The sequence below is a fragment of the Crotalus tigris genome, unplaced genomic scaffold, assembly GCF_016545835.1.
Source record: "Crotalus tigris isolate CLP2741 ecotype Arizona unplaced genomic scaffold, ASM1654583v1 scf7180000018549.3470463, whole genome shotgun sequence".
Classification (NCBI taxonomy): domain Eukaryota; kingdom Metazoa; phylum Chordata; class Lepidosauria; order Squamata; family Viperidae; genus Crotalus; species Crotalus tigris.
Window position 1 is genome coordinate 326049 of NW_024097072.1, and position 18379 is coordinate 344427.

Consider the following 18379-nt stretch of genomic DNA (forward strand, 5'->3'; position numbering starts at 1 on the left):
TTTGTTCAGTATAATATTAATAATAAATAAATTGCACACAAACATATATATCCAGTATATCTATATCAGATCCAGGGTATCAGATGTCAGATGACAGAGTAAGACTGAGTATAGAATTAGAATAGGTAAGACTGTGTATACCCTCCAAATCTCTATCTAAGATTCAGATTGTAGCCCGTCTCAGTGGGGATAAATTGTTTATACTCTTTGCTAAGCTACAATTCAGAATTTACAAACCACAGTCAATGGATTGTGTAACTAGGCCTAAACAAGTCATAAACCTACCATGTTGGATGAACCCTGCCATTTTTTCAAGAAACCCTATATGAATAAACTATGATTAGAAAACTAGTTTAGGATATTCTACTCCTATATTTATGAGGAAGGAAAAAAAACAAATGCATTTTTATGCCCGTGTTAGGCTGAGAACTGGATTAGAAATAGGTAAACAGGTTGAGATCAACAGTTCAAATTAATTAGTTTTAATTAGTTTTAATTCTTTAAGATGGTTGACATCCTTTTTCTTTCTTTCAAGTATTTGTTCACAACTTTAATTTTTTTTATGGTCTTCAAGAGAATTTAAGCTGCCCTCCTATACCTTTACCATTGGAGAGTACAGCCCTAGTAAAATCTACACAACCTTTTTTTCTGAATAGGTTAAGCATTCACTAGCATTTTCACAGCAATTAAAATATTTGTTTTGTTTCCGTTTTTAGATCAGCAAAACACTGAAAATCAAAAATAGCATAAGAAAGAACCCCAAACCAAGTGACTGTAGGGGCGCAATTAAAAACAGCAGCAATTTAAAGGGGTTTTGTGTTATTGATGAGCCGTTCAATAAAGCAAAACAAATCAAAACTTTAAAAAGCTTCAACCTTTTCTAAGGTACTGATTTCTAAGGGAAGGAATAGAAGCTGATCATCAAATCCTATATAAATAAGACTTAAGGTTTTATATTTCTCCTCTCTCTCCCTCTCCCCCCCCCTCCAGCTTCTGCCTTGATTCATTGTATTTTTGATCCTGATCACTTTTTGCTAGTTTAATGGAGATCCTTTCTCTTTCTTTCTTTCTTTCTTTCTTTCTTTCTTTCTTTCTTTCTTTCTTTCTTTCCTTCTTCCCTTCCCTTCCCTTCTAAATATAGGGGCTACTTCAGATTCTGCAGAAGTAATAATAAAGGTAGACCTAATGGGTCACCATATGTGGAGAAGCGTCCTCTTGGGCCTTAGCACATATACTTAAACAGCGAAACAAAGAGGGGAGGAAAGCCGTAATATTGGCAACTGTTGTTAGGTAGTATAAACAACAGACTGCCATTGGCGTAGAGCAGCAGATCAGATTCCAATAGCACTCAATAGGGAGCCTTCCTTAAAAAATTAGAAGAAGCTGGGCTGGAGCTGCCCCATGCTGAGAATGGCAGTAGAAGCAAAAACAAGAGTAAATGAATGGAAATTAAACAGCAGGAAATGGGGATTTGGCACAAGGTCAGAATTTGAAACTGCAGAGAGGTGTCAGTGATAAGGGCTGGATAGAGTTTCTGGCTGAAAACAGAGAGAAAGAATGCAGATGTGTTCATTGAATAAAGTACAGATGTAGCAAGCAAGAACCGGAGAAGGGAAAGCTTGCGGGGGAAGACTGTGGTGGGGTGGAATAAAACAGCATCCAGAAGAAACCATGCTAAGCATAGGTGTATTTATGCAACTCTGTCCATGACTTAAGAAGGAGCAGCCATCGTGCTCCAAACTCAACTGCCTTGCCCATCAGAACGCGTTGGAGGAAAATTTCAGAATTTATTTATGTTTTCCCGGCAGCCTGTGCATTGATTCAGTCTATTTTTGATCCCGACTTGTTGTTGTTGTTATTTGCGAAGTCGTGTCTGACCCACCGCGACCCCATGGACAACGTTCCTCCAGGCCTTCCTGTCCTCTACCATCTTCTGGAGTCCATTTAGGCTCACGCCTACTGCTTCAGTGACTCCATCCAGCCACCTCATTCTCTGTCGTCCCCTTCTTCTCTTGCCCTCAATCTTTCCCAGCATTAGGCTCTTCTCCAGTGAGTCCTTCCTTCTCATTAGCTGGCCGACTTAATGCAGATCAACTCTCCTTTCATCAGATTTGATAATGTTCATTTCTGCTTTTGGAGAAGTTGCAGTTGATGAATTGTGATCTCTTGAAGACAATATCCTTCCGTTCCATAGGTTGGAAAAAATTAAATAGCCTGGGAGGACAAGCTACCTGAAGTTCTTTGGAAGCTTGGCTGGCTAAAAGATTATTGTACAGTGAAAGGCAAGATATTCACACCTATCCATTGGTCCTTTGCTCTCTATGGAAATGTAAGATGTTCATAGGCCAGCCATGAAAATTTTCTCCTGAGTAAACTTTTAGTAGCAGAAATTGCTTTATGACATTGAATGAGAAGTGAGGGGAAAAAACAAAGGAGATTTTCTGAAGCTGGCATTAGATTACAATATCCTGGATCTGACATTCCATGTATCGATTTTCCATAACCAACTGGGAAGAAACCAACTTGGAAACAGCTATAGATTGATCTGACACTAGGGATGACTGAATACATTGATTTCAGTTTTATTTGTTTCCATTTTTGGGCTTTTATCAAGCTCAGTTTATTGAACTGGATGTTTTTTTTTTAAAGTTTGCACTAAAATTTCAATGTATTTGCCAAATGCGTACAGTATGTGATTTAATTTATGAGTTTTCAAACAATTTGCATTTCCTACAGTATAAATAATATTCTGCCTTATTTCCATTTGTATTTTTTCCATTTTTGTTCAGATTTCTTCTTAAGATAAACAAATAAATGAACTGCACCGTATCCCCCAAAATGTAAATTTTGAATGATAGTGAGTTTTATTTGATTTATTGGTTCAAAAATGCAGAATAGTCAATTTGAATGTTTAATTTTTTTCCTTAAAATGGAAAATAAATTAGTTTTCCTTGAAAGAAAGGGAATGAAAGGAAAGGAAAGGAAAGGAAAGGAAGGAAGGAAGGAAGGAAGAAAGAAAGAAAGAAAGAAAGAAAGAAAGAAAGAAAGAAAGAAAGAAGTTATAATATTAGATGGAGAAGAGTTTTTGTACAATTGCAGCTTTTTATGTTCGATATAAACTGCTAATATGTTGTTGATCTTAATACACTCTTAGAAAACCAAGTAAGGAAATTATGCTTCTTTACATGTTGTTTTGTCTCAAATTTATTTGCAACAACATGTAAATATAATATATGAAATAATCACTTAAAGATATAAAATAATAAAAATTGCAATTAGTTGCAGCTTTCTTCTGAATAAAGTTTCATTCTGGTATTTACAAAATTAAAACATTTTTATTACCAACATCATTTCTTTTCTCTGAATAACAGTTTGAATGAACCTGCCACTTAGCCATTTTTTTTAAAAAAACATCTATATTTTATAATGTCTGGAACCACTTATATTATGCACAATTAATAAACAGTTTTAAACAGATCTAAAATATTGACTGGGTTTCCATGATATTCTTGGGCATTCGGCTAGAAATCCAGTCAGTCCTTCTTACTGGTAATTCTGGAAGCACATAATCACACAAACTGGCTTAAAATTCACCATTGGAGAAGTAGATAATTCCTCCTCATTTTTTTTTCCGGAAGTTTATTCATTTATGCTTGTGATTTGAACCCATCATAGTCAACCTGACCTTGGTAGTCAAGAGTGATAAGTCTTTTCTAACAGAGAAGTTCTTGATCACCTATTTGCTCCTGAAATAGGAAATTCTGCAAAGTCTTTATGGTATCATTAGTCCCTTCCTCATCATTCTGGAAGCCATATGCCTGGGTCAATGTAGGGACAGTGCTGCCTGATAAAAAGAGACTGATACTGGTTTTGCTGTATGTTGGACTGGAGATGTTTGGGGTATTTACATGGACTGTGTGGTGGGTGGATTCTTTCATCCATGAATGCCCTATAAAGGAGATGGTTATAAAGGCAGATTTGGGACCATACAATCTTGGGGTCTTGCCACATCAATTGTAGGAGAAAGACAAGCAGAACCTGGGGGTGGAGTCAAGAGAGCAATCAGCCTGGAATCATTACATTCCCACAAGTGGTCCAAGACTTACCTCTCTTGAATTCTGTCAACTCTGATCTAGGGCCAGTATAGTGCTGACTGTTAGTTGAATAGATTCTTGTCTATAGGCATGAGGAATAAATCAGCTTAACTAGAATTTTGTGTGGTCCTGATTCTTCATGCCTGACATCTATGCTCCCTTGAATTTTCCAAGCAGTGACTGAGCTTCTCTTTGGTGCATTGTTCTTGAGAGTAGGTGGGAGTGTTTATGTATTTCTGGAATGTAGGTGCCAGTGATCCTGTTGTGTGTTATTAGCACTTGCTGGTGGCAAGGCCTCACATGTGGGGCATTGGCAAGCAGTCCGAGTGGGGGCATCTGTGGCTTTGTTGGCTCTTGTAGCCAGTTACCGTTTTAAAGACATAAAGTGTTTGCCAGAAACCTGCCAGCAAGTTCTATAATGGGGAACCTCACTTTTGCAGGCCTGCTGGAGGAAATTCTAACAGATCCGTCAAGAACCCCCACGTTGGATTAAGTTAAGTTGTTTCTGTAATTCAGCTGATCCAAGTCCATTGCTTTGACTCAAAAGAAACCTCTAACCCAGGGGTCTGCAACCTTGACAACTTCAAGACTTGTGGACTTCAGCTCCCAGAATTCTTCAGTCAGCTGTAACCTCTTTGAGATTGGACTGCCCTTTCTATCCTTAGCAGCTGATGGGCTCTAGAAGTTTCCATGACACATTAATCACCTCTTGATTAAGCATGGTGTGGGAATGTAGCCACTGAGCTGTATCTCTTCCCTTCATTTGCTGCATTAGTTTGATTTTTAAACATCTTCCAACAGATTATGCACACACAAAATGAGGGTATGTGAGGAGGAAAATGGAACCGCGAATCTGGACTCCTTTTTTGACATCAACCAACAATAGACAACTATATCTCAGGAAGAAAAACAACCAGAGCTTAGGGCCTAAGGAGTTCTCATCAAATTTCAAGAAGGGGGGGGGTAAAAAAAGCCCAGAGAAGGATGGGTGTGGCTGGAATGGTAATAGACCTCTCCTTATACATTTCGTTGTCGGCAAAACAGGAAGATGACATGAGGAAAAGAAGAATATTGTTAGAATGTTAGAAGAATACATAATCACAGTGCCCAAAGACTATATCGTGTGAATTCTGCGTTCATTCTAAATATGCAAATGTTCCCATTTGTATAATATATTCAGTACATTATAGATATAACAGGTATGTGGCTGAACTGAAATCACGGTTAGGTTAATTGTTGCTGGTGTTGTCTTTTCTGGGCTGCCATTTTGTTACCCTGTTTTTATCTAGTTTTAAGTATTGTTACCTTCCCCTATTGGTTTTAAGTTGGATTTCCTGCCCAACAAAGTCTTTTTGGCCGTAATAGTACATTTTATCTTCCATTTTCTGCCTCCAAGGGGAATAACAATTATCCTTGAATGTAAGTGGCGTCAATCCCTGTGATCAAAATGCTGAAGAATCTCAAGATATTAAAATATGAAAAAAAAATTGAGAAATTTCCATGGATAGCATATGGTGTTCTTGCATTTATTTGTTGTTGAGTTGGTCAACGATATCCCTTCTTCCCTGCTCAATCTTTTTTCCAGTGTTCAGCAGCCTCTCTGGCTTTGTACCCTGTGATGAAATCCCAAGAGGATTACATCAAGAAGGAATTCGGTTTGTGTTTGGATCGAGAAGTGTGAGCAGAAAAGAAAGATGTTTTCTTTTCCATTGTCTGCAATGGCCCCTTAAGGAAAACTCAAAATAGATGTTCAAGCACCTTGAGAGTCAGGTGGAAAAACAACCGTCTTTGGTGGGGAAAAGAAAGTTTATGAGATTGCAATGTTCTAATGCAGACATGTCAAACACAAGGCCCGGGAGCCAGATGCGGCCCGCGAAGCTATCCTGGAAACAGTGAGGGAATGGCCCCCACTGCCTTGGCCCTGGCCCAGGCTGACCGGGAGCCAATGTACAATTTTGTGTGGCCATCTATGCTGAAACGTATTCAGCCTTAGTTCCACAAGGCCGTCTGGAAACAGTGAGGAACTAGACCCTGCCGTGTCACCCCTGCCCCCTGGGTGCATGCTGGGGAGGTGTCACCCTTTGTGAGGAATGAAGAAATGTACCATCGCCTGGAAGTGGCCAGCAAATGGCCCTCCTCTACTTCACATATCTGGCTTGATTGGCTCCGGCGGAGGGGTTTCAGCAGGCAGTGAGGCTCCTCCAGTGGACCATGCCTTGGCACTTACCCCGGTCTCACCCCCTTCTGCCAGAGACTCTCAGATCTGTCCCACTTTTGCCCAGGCCCCCACAGGCACCCTTGACGCAAACGATGTAGAGCTGGCCATGCCTACCCAATAGGCCACACCCACTCTGTCCACACCCACCCAGTAGGCCACACCCACCCAGCCCCCCAAGGGCAACCGTAATGCTGATGCGGTCTTCAAGAAAATTGAGTTTGACACCCCTGTTCTAATGGAACAATATTAAGTAGCCGGTGGAATGCAGAAATAGCTGCATTCTATTCTTTCGATCTATCAGGGCATCCATCCAGGCAGTTCAAAAGAGTCAAGGTGGCAGATGCCATCCCATCTTCTTTTAGGTTACACCCATTAAAAAAAGGCTAGGGTTTCAGTTGCACAGTTGTGACTGCCACCTTCATTCTATCTTGAAGCTCTCCATGTATGACTTGATTATGTAGGTATTAACTACAGTAAGGTAGTAATAACCTGGTGCCTTTTGGACTTTTTGTTCATTCCTGAGCAACATGCTACTGTTAAGTGGTCCCAAGAATTCAAAATACCTGATGGGCACCAGATAATCCAACCTTATTTTTGAGCATAAAGCCCAGTGCAGGATTGGTATCAGAGGCTGCAAATGGCCTTGCTATGCATTTCAGTCTCAGTATATTTATGCAAGTGTCTTAACCAAAACTCTTCTGAATATACCCTTACCAAAAAAGATAAAAGCTATAATTTTGATTAATATAGGCCTGGATGGTTTGTAGACAAAGGACAAGGAGAACAAACACCTGAAAATGGTGATTATAATGCTTCTCAGACATGCAAAGGTTCTCACATGAACAATGGCAAAAGCATTGAGGAAGAGATCTTCCACAAAGCCACTAAAAATGGTGTAGGATTACTCTAATGAGATCTTTTGAGAAGTAGGCGACTACTTATGAGATCATGGTGGCCAGAAGCCTCCAGAAACAGCTGAAGAGGCAGTGTTCCTCCTTTGAAATTTGTCCCTCTGGAAATCAGCTGAAATTAACTCCAATAAATTGGATGGTTCAGAAAAAGACATTTTGTCCTGGCCTTTTGTAAAAAATAAAATAAAATAAAAAAATCTACGGAACTTTGCAAAAGTCAGCTTGGTGCAATGGTTAAGGCACCCGGTTAGAAACCAGGAGACCCTGAGTTCTAGTTCTGCCTTAGGCACAAAGCCAGCTGGGTGACCTTGGGCCAATCATTCTTTCTCAGCCCTGGGAAGCAGGCAATGGTGAGCCATTTTGAAAAAAACTTGGCGAAGGACGTTCCGGGACTTGTCCAAGTAGTTGCAACAAGTCAACACTGACTCAAAGACATCTTCCCTCTCCCCAATTGGGACTTTGCAAAGCTAATAGGTGCAGCGATACTAACTTAGCACCCTGAAGTACTATCATCCCTATCTAGGAGGCCAATAATGCCATTTGTAGCTCCACATCTTTCAAATGCTTCATACAGGAGAAGATTGTTGTGATACCAGTCACCAGAAATTTCTGGCCAATTCATTTGGACTGAATGTTCTGGAATTACACTGACAATATGTTTTCTTTCCCAAAGTCTTTTAGTTGGCATGCTCCAGATTCACAACATGGGTCTAAGACTATGTTTTATCCCTGTTCCATAATTCAAAAGTTTTGATGGAAATTCTATGGACAAGATCTTATCCTCTGTAAACATTCTGTGGTCTTGTATAAAGGTTTAATCACTTAAATCTTTCCTAGATAGTGACACCATTCAGTTGGAATTTGCTAGAAGTAAATGGTGGACAAAAACTGTTTGCTTCTGCCATGCCAAGAATTCTATTCCACTATAACCTCTGCCACATTTCACAAAATGTCTGCTAAGTTTCCCCCCCCCTTTTGCCTGTTGAATATATGTTTGCAAGAGCTGTTTCTTTTCAAGAGGAAAGGATAAATGTTTACTGAGAAACCTAGAGGGGGCTGCTTTTCTTTGAGAATACATGTGGAGGCAAATTCCTCTGCTTAGAATTAATTTCTCAAGCTACTTTACACTTTCTAGAACTACTTTCAAAGAGCCAAATTTAAATAGGTTGCTGTTGATCATGAATGATGCACCCCTGTAATTTAATGGCTGGGTTTTTAATCAGAACAATGATGTTTAATCAATTAATTGCTGAAATTAATCATTTTAAAATCTGTTGATAAATGGAAGATGCATACGCATAATTGGGCTTTACTTGCTGTAGTAGCAAGTCTTATTAACACAACAAAAATAATCTAGTTTTGTATAGCAAACAAGGGCAAGCTCTCCACCATTTTTCAGGCAACTAAGCTAGGTGGGATCAGCACAAAGACTGGGGTCAATAGAGTTGCATGTTCAGAGTCTGCTCTAGTGGTGGCACAGTGGTTAGAATGCAGTATTGTAGGCTAATTCTCCCCACTGCTAGGAGTTTGATCCTGACTGGCTCAAGGTTAACTTATTCTTCCATCCTTCTTAGATTGGCAAAATGAGGACCCAGATTGTTGGGGGCAATATGCTGACTTTGTAAACTGCTTAGAGAGCGCTGTAAAACACCACGAAGAGGTATATAAGTCTAAGTACTAGTGCTATTGCTATGCATTCATTTTAAACTTGAAATGAGCTTTGCTTTTTCAGAATTTCTGACAAACCTCTAGAAAGCTGCACATATGTAACTTGAGCCCGTTGGCCTTTATTCTAACCTTAACATGAATATTAAAAGTGGCCTCTTCCAGTCTTAATGTGAATGTTTCAGAAGAGAAGATAGCATGTAGTGTTCAGCCTGCATGTTCAACCCCATATGTGCAGTTGGTTTACCTTTGAAAAGGTAATTCTTCCTTTTCTCCTTATTTGCTAGTCAGTGTATCTTGTAAAGCATAAAACAGAAAGTCAGGATCTATACTAAGCCATGCTTTGAATGGATGCATTCAAATCATCCTGGCTAAAGTGAATCATTGCCAACTTTCCTCATTGCTTTCAATGAGATGACCATGTTTGATTCCAGATATAGTGAATCTTATATCATCAGTGTCAGGTGCCAAGAATCATGTTAAGTTCCAGTTAAGCTGATTTATTGCTCATGCCTATACACAAGAATTTATATAACTAACAGTCAGCATTAAATTGGCTCTAGATAAGAGTTAATGGAATTCAAGAAGGGCTTGGTTTGGATCATAACAATTCCAGGCTGATTTCTCTCTTGACTTCACCCCCTGTTCTGCCTGTTTCCCTATAACAGGCAATATAAAACATTTTGTTACAGCATTATCCTAGGTTCCATAATGTAGAGCTCATCAGTATGTTAAAAAAAGAAAAGAAAAAGAAATTATGGAAAACAAAGCATGGAAAGAAAAATAGAAAAGAAAGAAATCATAAGAACATAGCAAAGAAAAAGCAATACAGATATAACTTTCCCTTTCAACACAAAAGGCATAAACATTCTATTAACTTATCATCTTCTAATAAAATACAGCAAATGATGTCTTCTTCTCATATCTCATCTTTTATCTATAAACACATTCTTAAAACCTTGTCCTATAGTCCTGAATAGCAAAACTCTGTTCAGGGCTGCTGGAGATAATAACTTATGTATTTTAATCTTGATCAAATAAACCAACTTTATATTTCTTCTGCCCAATAATTATTTATGAAGTCGTAATGTAAGCTTTCTCGAGTGTGGTTTAATATCCCCAGCCAAATTTAACAACTTGGGTGTTTTGTAATTATTTTATTGCTTTTTCCCTGTATTTATCTTTCAAATATATGTTTTCAGTTTTTAGTTTCATTGTACATTAATCAGAAGGGGATAAAGGAATGGAAAACTTCAGAATTAAAAACGAGTCTGGTAAAAGTGATAAAGATAAAATTTCTTGAGATCAGAGGTCTAGTTTTTCTGCATGAAAGCATGGGCGCATCAAAACATGAATGCTACATCAGGGAGAACCCAGCTGAAGAAAATCTGATAACTGCAGCTATCACCAAGAAGGCCTATATGGTTCAGGGATGAATGTAACAAAGGATCCACAAATTCACAAAGGATCAAGCTGATTCTTTTGTATGATCCTAGAATTCCTCAAGCAAAAAAAAAAAAAAAATGAGAACATTCTGAGTATAACAAAAGATGGATAGAACAATCCTATAGAGGTACAGAAGAGCAGAGTTGAGATTGGAAGAAGTACAATTTCCTCCCAGGAACAATGATGGCTTGTGATCTCCCCCTTTTCTTGAAAATCTCAAGGATTGTTTTTTGATTTTTTTCCCCTTCATTTGCCTTTTTTTTTATTCAGTTGGGGGAGAGAAAATCCAGAAATAACATAATTCCAACCCTTAGATACTTATTTGGTGGCAAGTCTAGAGAATGAAGATTATTTTGAAACTGGGGGAACCACAGAAATCCCCTCCTAAATTTCACAGCAAATTCTTATCCTATCCTAGTCCTGATGATGTTACCTAATTTGGGTAATGAAACATCTGCAAGAAAATAATCAAGCTCAGAGAGCACCAAGGGATCCTTCATTTCAGTCCTGATCTACAAATATTCTTCTTTATTGGTTATCCTACCATAGGTCTCTCTCTCAGAAATTGCACTCAAGGTACATTAAAAGGCGCCCCAATAAGATAGAGTTGAACAGGTGGGTCCTCTAAGACAGTAACTAAATGTTCATGAATCGTGTTTTTAAAATGAATTTAATAAGCCATGGCCACCTATTTCATTATCCCTGTCTCCCCTTGGTGAACTTGGTGGCAGACATGTTGCTGACCACAATTGCCCAAGGAAAGCAGAGCAATGAGCAAACCATCCACATGATACCTATCTACATTTGTTTTGACACGTATTCAAGGACACCTTTCAGATTCTTTTTATCCAATGGATTATCACCCCGCTTTTTTTTACATTCTTCTTCTCCCCCAATGAAACACTGTATTTTCTATTTGGCAGAGAAAGTTAACAAGGGTTCCCATTGGTAAAGAAAGAGGTTTATTTAGTACGATTATTATTTTTTCCCAGTTGTTTTTGAGGAACCAACTCTGGATAAAGAGAGCATGAAAGGATATTTGGAAGGCTGGGGAAAAGAAACCATATAGATTATAGAAGAAGAGGAAGAGACGATAAAGACCAAGATCCCCCCCCCAAGATACACAATCCTACATGAGACACCCCCTACCCCTACCTCCCTGGAGGTTTTGATGAAGTGTTATTTCTGCAAGGCAAATCTTGTTGGTAATAACAGCTTGATGCAAGCCTTTAAATTTGAGTCCAAGGTTAAGATATTACTCATCGAAAGGTGGATAGAATTTTCAGCAGCTCGGTAGCTGTGCCGGTTTTCTGTTGTTATTTGCAATTTCTCTCTCTTTTTTTTAATGAGCAGAAGAGTGGAAAAATTACATTAGCACAAAGGAGCACTTCTTACCAAGAGTAGGTGGTGAAAGGTATAAAAAAAACCCTCCAATATCTCAAGATGCATTGAAACATTTTAGGGAATTAGGGAATACTGATCTCCTGCAAAAAAAGAAAGAAAGAGAGAGAAAAAAATATTAATATTAAAGACAAGCTGTGAGGGCTGCAATTTTCCATCTGGCCCTGCCGCGTTCGACTAACGCTTCCATGACGGAATTCATTTGTCCATCAACTGTCAAAAATTCTTCTGTCAGTAAATCCCAGGGTACTCTTGCAGGCCCACCCCGCTTAAAAAATATTCCAAGCCACAAAGAATTCCAAATTCAGAATCTGTTCTCTGTTATTCCCCATCCCCACCTCATTTACTGACAACAACAGTGATAATAATAACAATAAAGTTGTGTTTTCTCTCTTTAGATTCCCCCCCCCCCCGTAATTCCAACATTAGGGTGTTGGCCGGGGTAAAGAAAAGGAAGGCAATAAAGAATGAACATTCAATCATGGGTTGATTAAATTCCTACCAAACTGTTGCAAGTTTCCTCCCCCCCTCACCCATTCTCACAACCTCCCCCCTCGTTTTTTTTTAGCATGGCAATAGAATGCCCACATCTGTTTTAAAATGCACAATGTGTGAACTCCCCACTGTTTAATGTAAGTACATGACTATTTAATGTACACAGTGACGGAACCAGTCAGATTTCCAAGCAGCAGTGACATGTTTGAAGGACATCTATAAACATAACAGGACTGGGGTTTATTGTGACAAATACATGGGAATGGCAAAATGGGCAATCGGGTTTGTTTCATAAGCATTAAGAAACAGGAAGGGGTTATTTATACCCTGGTTTCCCCTGGTTTTCGCCCTTGTGAGCTTTAGAAAAATATACATGAAACTTGCCTCTTGTGCAATAGGTCCCATTTATATGCTTTCCCTTTTTTTTTTTTATCAGCTTATATATATATTTATCCACACAACACACAGACAAACTTTTATTCACACAGCATTGGCAAGGAATGTCCATGTTACTCTTCCAACACAGTTTCTTTCCCCCCCTTTTTTTGTTTTGTTACAACATTAATAGTTGGGATATTTAATTTTATTTGTTTTTTTACATTGGTCCGTGGATTTCAGTAGCCTTTTTCTTAATTCTCCTGGAGGGGCCAGAGGGAAAGTAGAAATGTTTGCCTAAACAAATTCTACAACTTCATTTGCCTTTATTCTCCTTTTCTCATTTGCTTCATTCCAAAAGGAAAATAAAGTCCGTGGCTTGTGTATATGACACCTCATTAATCAACCATCTGAATAAAGTATTTAACAGTACAAGGCCAATTAGCTTTTTAAATTTTTTCCCCCCGAGCTACAGTGGAGCCAAAAATAATTTCTAATTGTCAAATAGAAAAACAAGCCTTGCCTAATATGAGGCATATTATTATTATTATGTGTATGTGTGTGTTTTAATCTCCCTTCTAAAAAAAAAAGAGTTTTGTCTATGTTTGTTTGTAAAGTAACCACTGAAAAATAATGCTACGATGGAAACTAATATATTATGATTTCTGGACTCCACAGTGAACAGGGAAATATGAATGCATGTAAGGAATTGGTAAAGGATTCCATTTAATTTAGCAGTGGATTGCTACTCTGCACTCTTCAAAATCACTTAGGGAAAAATGGAGATATACTTTTCAAACATTTTTGCAACATCACATTTTCATTATGCAAATCTTTCAACAATACATCGGTGAATCAGATCTTACTATCCAAATTATATATGTGTTTGGGAGTATGTTAATTTCCCAGTTTGTTTTTGTTTTTGTTTTGTTTCTGAATTCATCTAGTTCTCTATCCTTTGACACTTTGAATCTCACCGGAGTCATTGTTCCTCATGTGCCAAGCTTGTGGACAATGAAATGAACTTAATAGAACTTCCATTTCTGTAGGATTAGTAGGAACTGAAAAATCAGTTTAGGAGCTTGATACGAATTTTCATCACATCCACTTTGGAAGTTGTTTTGAAGTCTAGAATCCTAATTAACTGCTCTATTTGCCCAGGGCTTTGTAAGTGACTGATTAAGCTTAGAGGATGACCTTTCATAATTGTATTGAATTTGTGGTTTTATTTGTTTTATTTTTATTTATTTGTGACGGTATTCAACTAGCAGAACAACCAATTCAAGGAAGTCTAACAATGGCAGATTTTTTAAAGAAAATTGGGGGAGGGTCAGAAAAAGAGGAGGAAAGAGAGCACTCACAAGAAAAACTCACTGTAAGATTCCAATTTAAAGATTTTAGTAGGGTTGCAAGAGAGAAGTTTCCTTCCTGCTGTATGAAAGAACAGCAGTTGGTTTTTGTTTGCTTCTCGATGTAATGTGATTTATCTATCTGTTGTTTCCCCAAACCCAAGTACATTATATGGATTTTTATAGAGGGCTGTAATTACAGCCTTTAAATGAATGCATGTAGAAGCTAAGCTAGACCAAATGTTCCTTATAGAAATACACACACACACACACACACACACAGAGAGAGAGAGAGAGAGAGAGAGAGAGAGAGAGAGAGAGAGAGAGAGAGAGATATCCGGGAGATTTTTGAATGCACAAATATATTTCTCTGTGTTTTGATGTGACGGAAATAAAGTGCTTGCATTATTGATCATTACTATTATTTGTAAAATTGGTTTGGCTTCAGTTGCTCAAGTGATGAAGAATGCAAAGTCTGCCTCTTGTTTTTGCAGTTGGTTGCAATTTATTTCTAAGTTCCCATCAGGGTGAAGAATTGGCCAGTGGCAGTTAGCAGAACTTTCATCCATTCAAACAGAAACCAAATAAGGGAGAGAGAAAGAAAGAAAGAGAATGAGAGAGAGGGAGAGAGAGGAAGAGAGAGGGAGAGAGAGAGAGAAAGGGAGAGAGAGAGGGAGAGAGAGAAAGGGAGAGAGAGAAAGGGAGAGAGAGAGAGAGAGGCCCTTGGAACTGTGAAGACCTATCCCTTCTTCAAGATGCATTTAAATCTCTGTCGCACTGAACTCCCATCCATCATCCTTCTAATTTAAAAGACAGGGACATCCTCACTTGGACACCGAGTGCATCCTACAATTGTGTAGTAGGAGGTCCCATTTAGGGAAGGCAGGAGCCAGGCGTCTCTCCTCCTCTCTCCGTTTGGCTTATTTCAAGGAGGGGAGAGGGGAAGTCGCCTCAGCTCATATGCATGACTGAAATGCATAGTGCTTCTAAATCCTGATAGGGGATGGATGATGCGTGTCAGCCCCTGTCATCCAGGAACAAGGGAGGCAGTGTGCCCAGACAAAGGAGAGAAGCATTCTCAAACCCTGATCCACTCGCAAGAGCTTTGTACAGCAGATGCCTCATCTTATTGTTGCCGCATTCCCCTTCCCAACACCCCTGACAACAGCCACCGCCGCTGGCATTCCACCCTGACATCTGTTCAGCTTTATAGATGGGCTCCTGGAGGGATTCCAATGTAAACAGGGAAGTCTCTACGGGAACCCCGTGTTGTAAAAGGGATGAGCTGCATAATGCAAAGATTTAACCACTATTTAAAGGTGTGACACTTGATTGAAAGTGAATGATTTTTTTTTAAAAAAAAAGATATATCTCTACTCCTCCCAAGCAGTTTAACTATATTGGAAACAAGTTTTCGGATTGCTGCCAGCTTGTCCCTGCTTAGGCAATCTTGCTATTTCCTCTTTTTTTAAACTATCTAAAGTGGAATAAAAGAGTTTTTAATTGGGGAATCTTGAGGATAAAAATAAACGCCCCACCCAGAGGCTCTTAGTGTGTTGCGTCTGCTGACAGCTATTAAATTGTGTGTATGCTGACTTTTCAAGACAAAGATGAATGATCGGACTTTTCCCAAAATAAAAGTTGATGCCGTGCTGTAAAATGCTCGGAATAAAAGATGCGCAAGAAGTAGATTTGGATTGATTTTTTTTTAAAAAAATGAGAGCAATAGGGTCATAAAATGCTTTATGAGGTGCCCAGAATTGCTCTCGATAGTGAGATGGGTTGTATATAAATTTAATAAATAAATAAACTGTGTGACACGAAAGGTTCCTATATTCATCTGCTTCAACATTACTAGCAGGAGATGGTTTAATCTACTAAATCATCTCCAACAGATGGCCGTACAATCCTTTGAAAACATTTCACGAGAACAACTTTTCTGTTCAAGACAGACTACTATATTCCATTGTTGTAGTTTGGTTGTTTCTCAATATCAGCAACTTTAAGATGCATGAATTTCGATTCCCAGAATTCCCCAGATACCATGCTGGGTTACTGAGGTTGAGCAATCCTGTTTTAAATAAATTGTTTCATTCCTTATTAGCCCTTCGCATGAGGGAAGTCTTAATTTTGAGCCTGAATCTTTTAATTCCAATCCTTTAGTCCTTGTTCTGCTCTCAGTTTCAATAGAAAATATTCCTCTTGCACTTGACAAGATCTAACATTATCATTATCAAGAGTCATTTAGGTGAGATGGGCAGTATGGCAATTTGATAGACAGATAAAATAAATCATATTTCCACTTAAATTTCTCTGGTGCAGTCTAACACGCAGTGGTGGGATTCAGCCAGTTCGCACCAGTTCGAACTGATAGCTGATTTTTTTTGTTGCCCAGGCCCAGAATGGACTTTCGGACGCGGCACCCCCACAGAGAACTGGTTGTTCACATATTTGAATCCCACCACTGCTAACATGTAACTACTCACCATAGATAAAGTGTGGTGTCCAGACCTTTGGTCATCCAGGTAAGTATCTACTGATCCAGTTCCACCTTCTGTATGTGATGCTGCAAACTGGACAACAACTTGGAGTTTGGATGTCTTCTGCTAGATGACATCAGGATTACTAATATGTGATTAGAAATTAAGATTACTAATCACAAATTAGTGATTAATAGGATTAATCCCGTGAAAGGACCTTTGCACTTTATATATTGTATAATGATATGTGCAATAGACCTTGAGGAAACACCAGCTAGGGAATGATGGAATGATCGGAATGATCAGATAAGAGGCAGCATAGTCTGTGGCTGCATAACGGGCAGGGCAAGACACTCAGATGGAATCCTCCCTAGTTTCTCAGACTATAAAGGAGAACTGTACCTTCAGATTTGCAAGATTCTATTAATGTAGTTTTCCAACAAAGTAAAATTAGTTAATCTGGTTGTTTCCTGTTTAGTCTACATAGTAAAATTGACACATTGCAGGAACAAATGAAAATTTAATTATTTATTTATAAAATTTATTCCCCCCCCCCACGGTAACATAAGGTAACTCTGGGTGGCTTGCAGTCATAAAAGTATATCTACATAAAAGCATATCTACATTAAAACGTAAAGATTAAATTTAAACAAATTAAAACCAAAGATTAAAAACTAAGGACATGTGTGGAGAGTGGAGACAGAATGGGGAGAGATGGGATCTGTTGTTACCCAATCAACCATCTCCACTGTGCTCTTTCCCCATTGGGGCACCAGGCCGACCGGCAGAGCCAGGTCTTTAGGCCCTGATGAAAGGATAGGAGGGTTGGGGCCAACCTCACATGGTTGGGGGGGAGGAGGCAGGAGCAATAGCAACAGCAGAGAAGAGAGCTTTCTATATATATTCTTAAATATCAAGAAGTTTAATGATTTCTGCCAATTCTTCAGGCTTTGTTGTTGTTAGTTGTGAAGTCGGGTCCGACCCATCGCGACCCCATGGACAAGGTTCCTCCAGGCCTTCCTGTCCTCTACCATCTTCTGGAGTCCATTTAAGCTCAGGCCTACTGCTTCAGTGACTCCCTCCAGCCACCTCATTCTCTGTCTTCCCCTTCTTCTACTGCCCTCAATCTTTCCCAACATTAGACTCTTCTCCAGTGAGTCAGTCTTTAAATGAGTGTAAAAATAAGATGGCAACCTGATCTCCAACCATTCCATCTGCCTTTGATGGATCAAGCTGTATTTTATTTTAATTAGTGAATTTATTTAATAGACTGTGGAAAACAATATGTAGGTACAAGTTGGAGGTTCCATACAAACTATATATAGAGAGAGAGCGCCCCATAGCTGATTTCCCAAGGTGACAAAACCAATTTTATTAAATTGGAATGAATGATATATTACAGAAAAGTTGATGGTTAACAGTGGTATGCACTATCCAATCCAAATTAAGTACCCATTAAATCCCACTGATTTCACGAAGGGAAATGTTGACTTCTACAGTACATTATGCAGATGCAAACTAGACCACTGAGCACAGTGTAAACCCAACCGCACTTTTAAAATAAGAAAATCATTCTGGAGAAATAATGTGATTTGGAAATGGGGAGAAATTTAACCCTTTTGCCATCTGTCACTTCCTTGCTCTGAATCTCTCTCTGCCTCTCTTTTAATAAGCTCCCTTTCTGGTTGATTAGATTTATTTCTTTTTCAGTTGGATGACTAAAATAAGCTTGATGTTATTATTCTCCAGATTAAAAGCTTAGTGCAATAAAGATTTCCGAGGAACTGTTTTGGGAGTAGTCATTCAGAAACCGAAAGCGTTGTGTTTCAGAATTATATGTAGAATTCCCCAGTAACTTTCCACATTTGCTTCATGGAGATTGTATGAAAATAGTAAATCCAAAAATTCACACAGGAGTAGGCTATTCTCACCTGAATATGCTACC

General features: G+C 38.8%; 1 protein-coding gene across 5 annotated transcripts in view; it reads left to right on the plus strand.

Moving 5' to 3' along the window:
• EBF2 (EBF transcription factor 2) overlaps window positions 1-18379 on the plus strand; it is a 198430-nt gene that overhangs the window by 95386 nt on the left and 84665 nt on the right. The gene's annotated exons all lie outside the window — the stretch shown is intronic.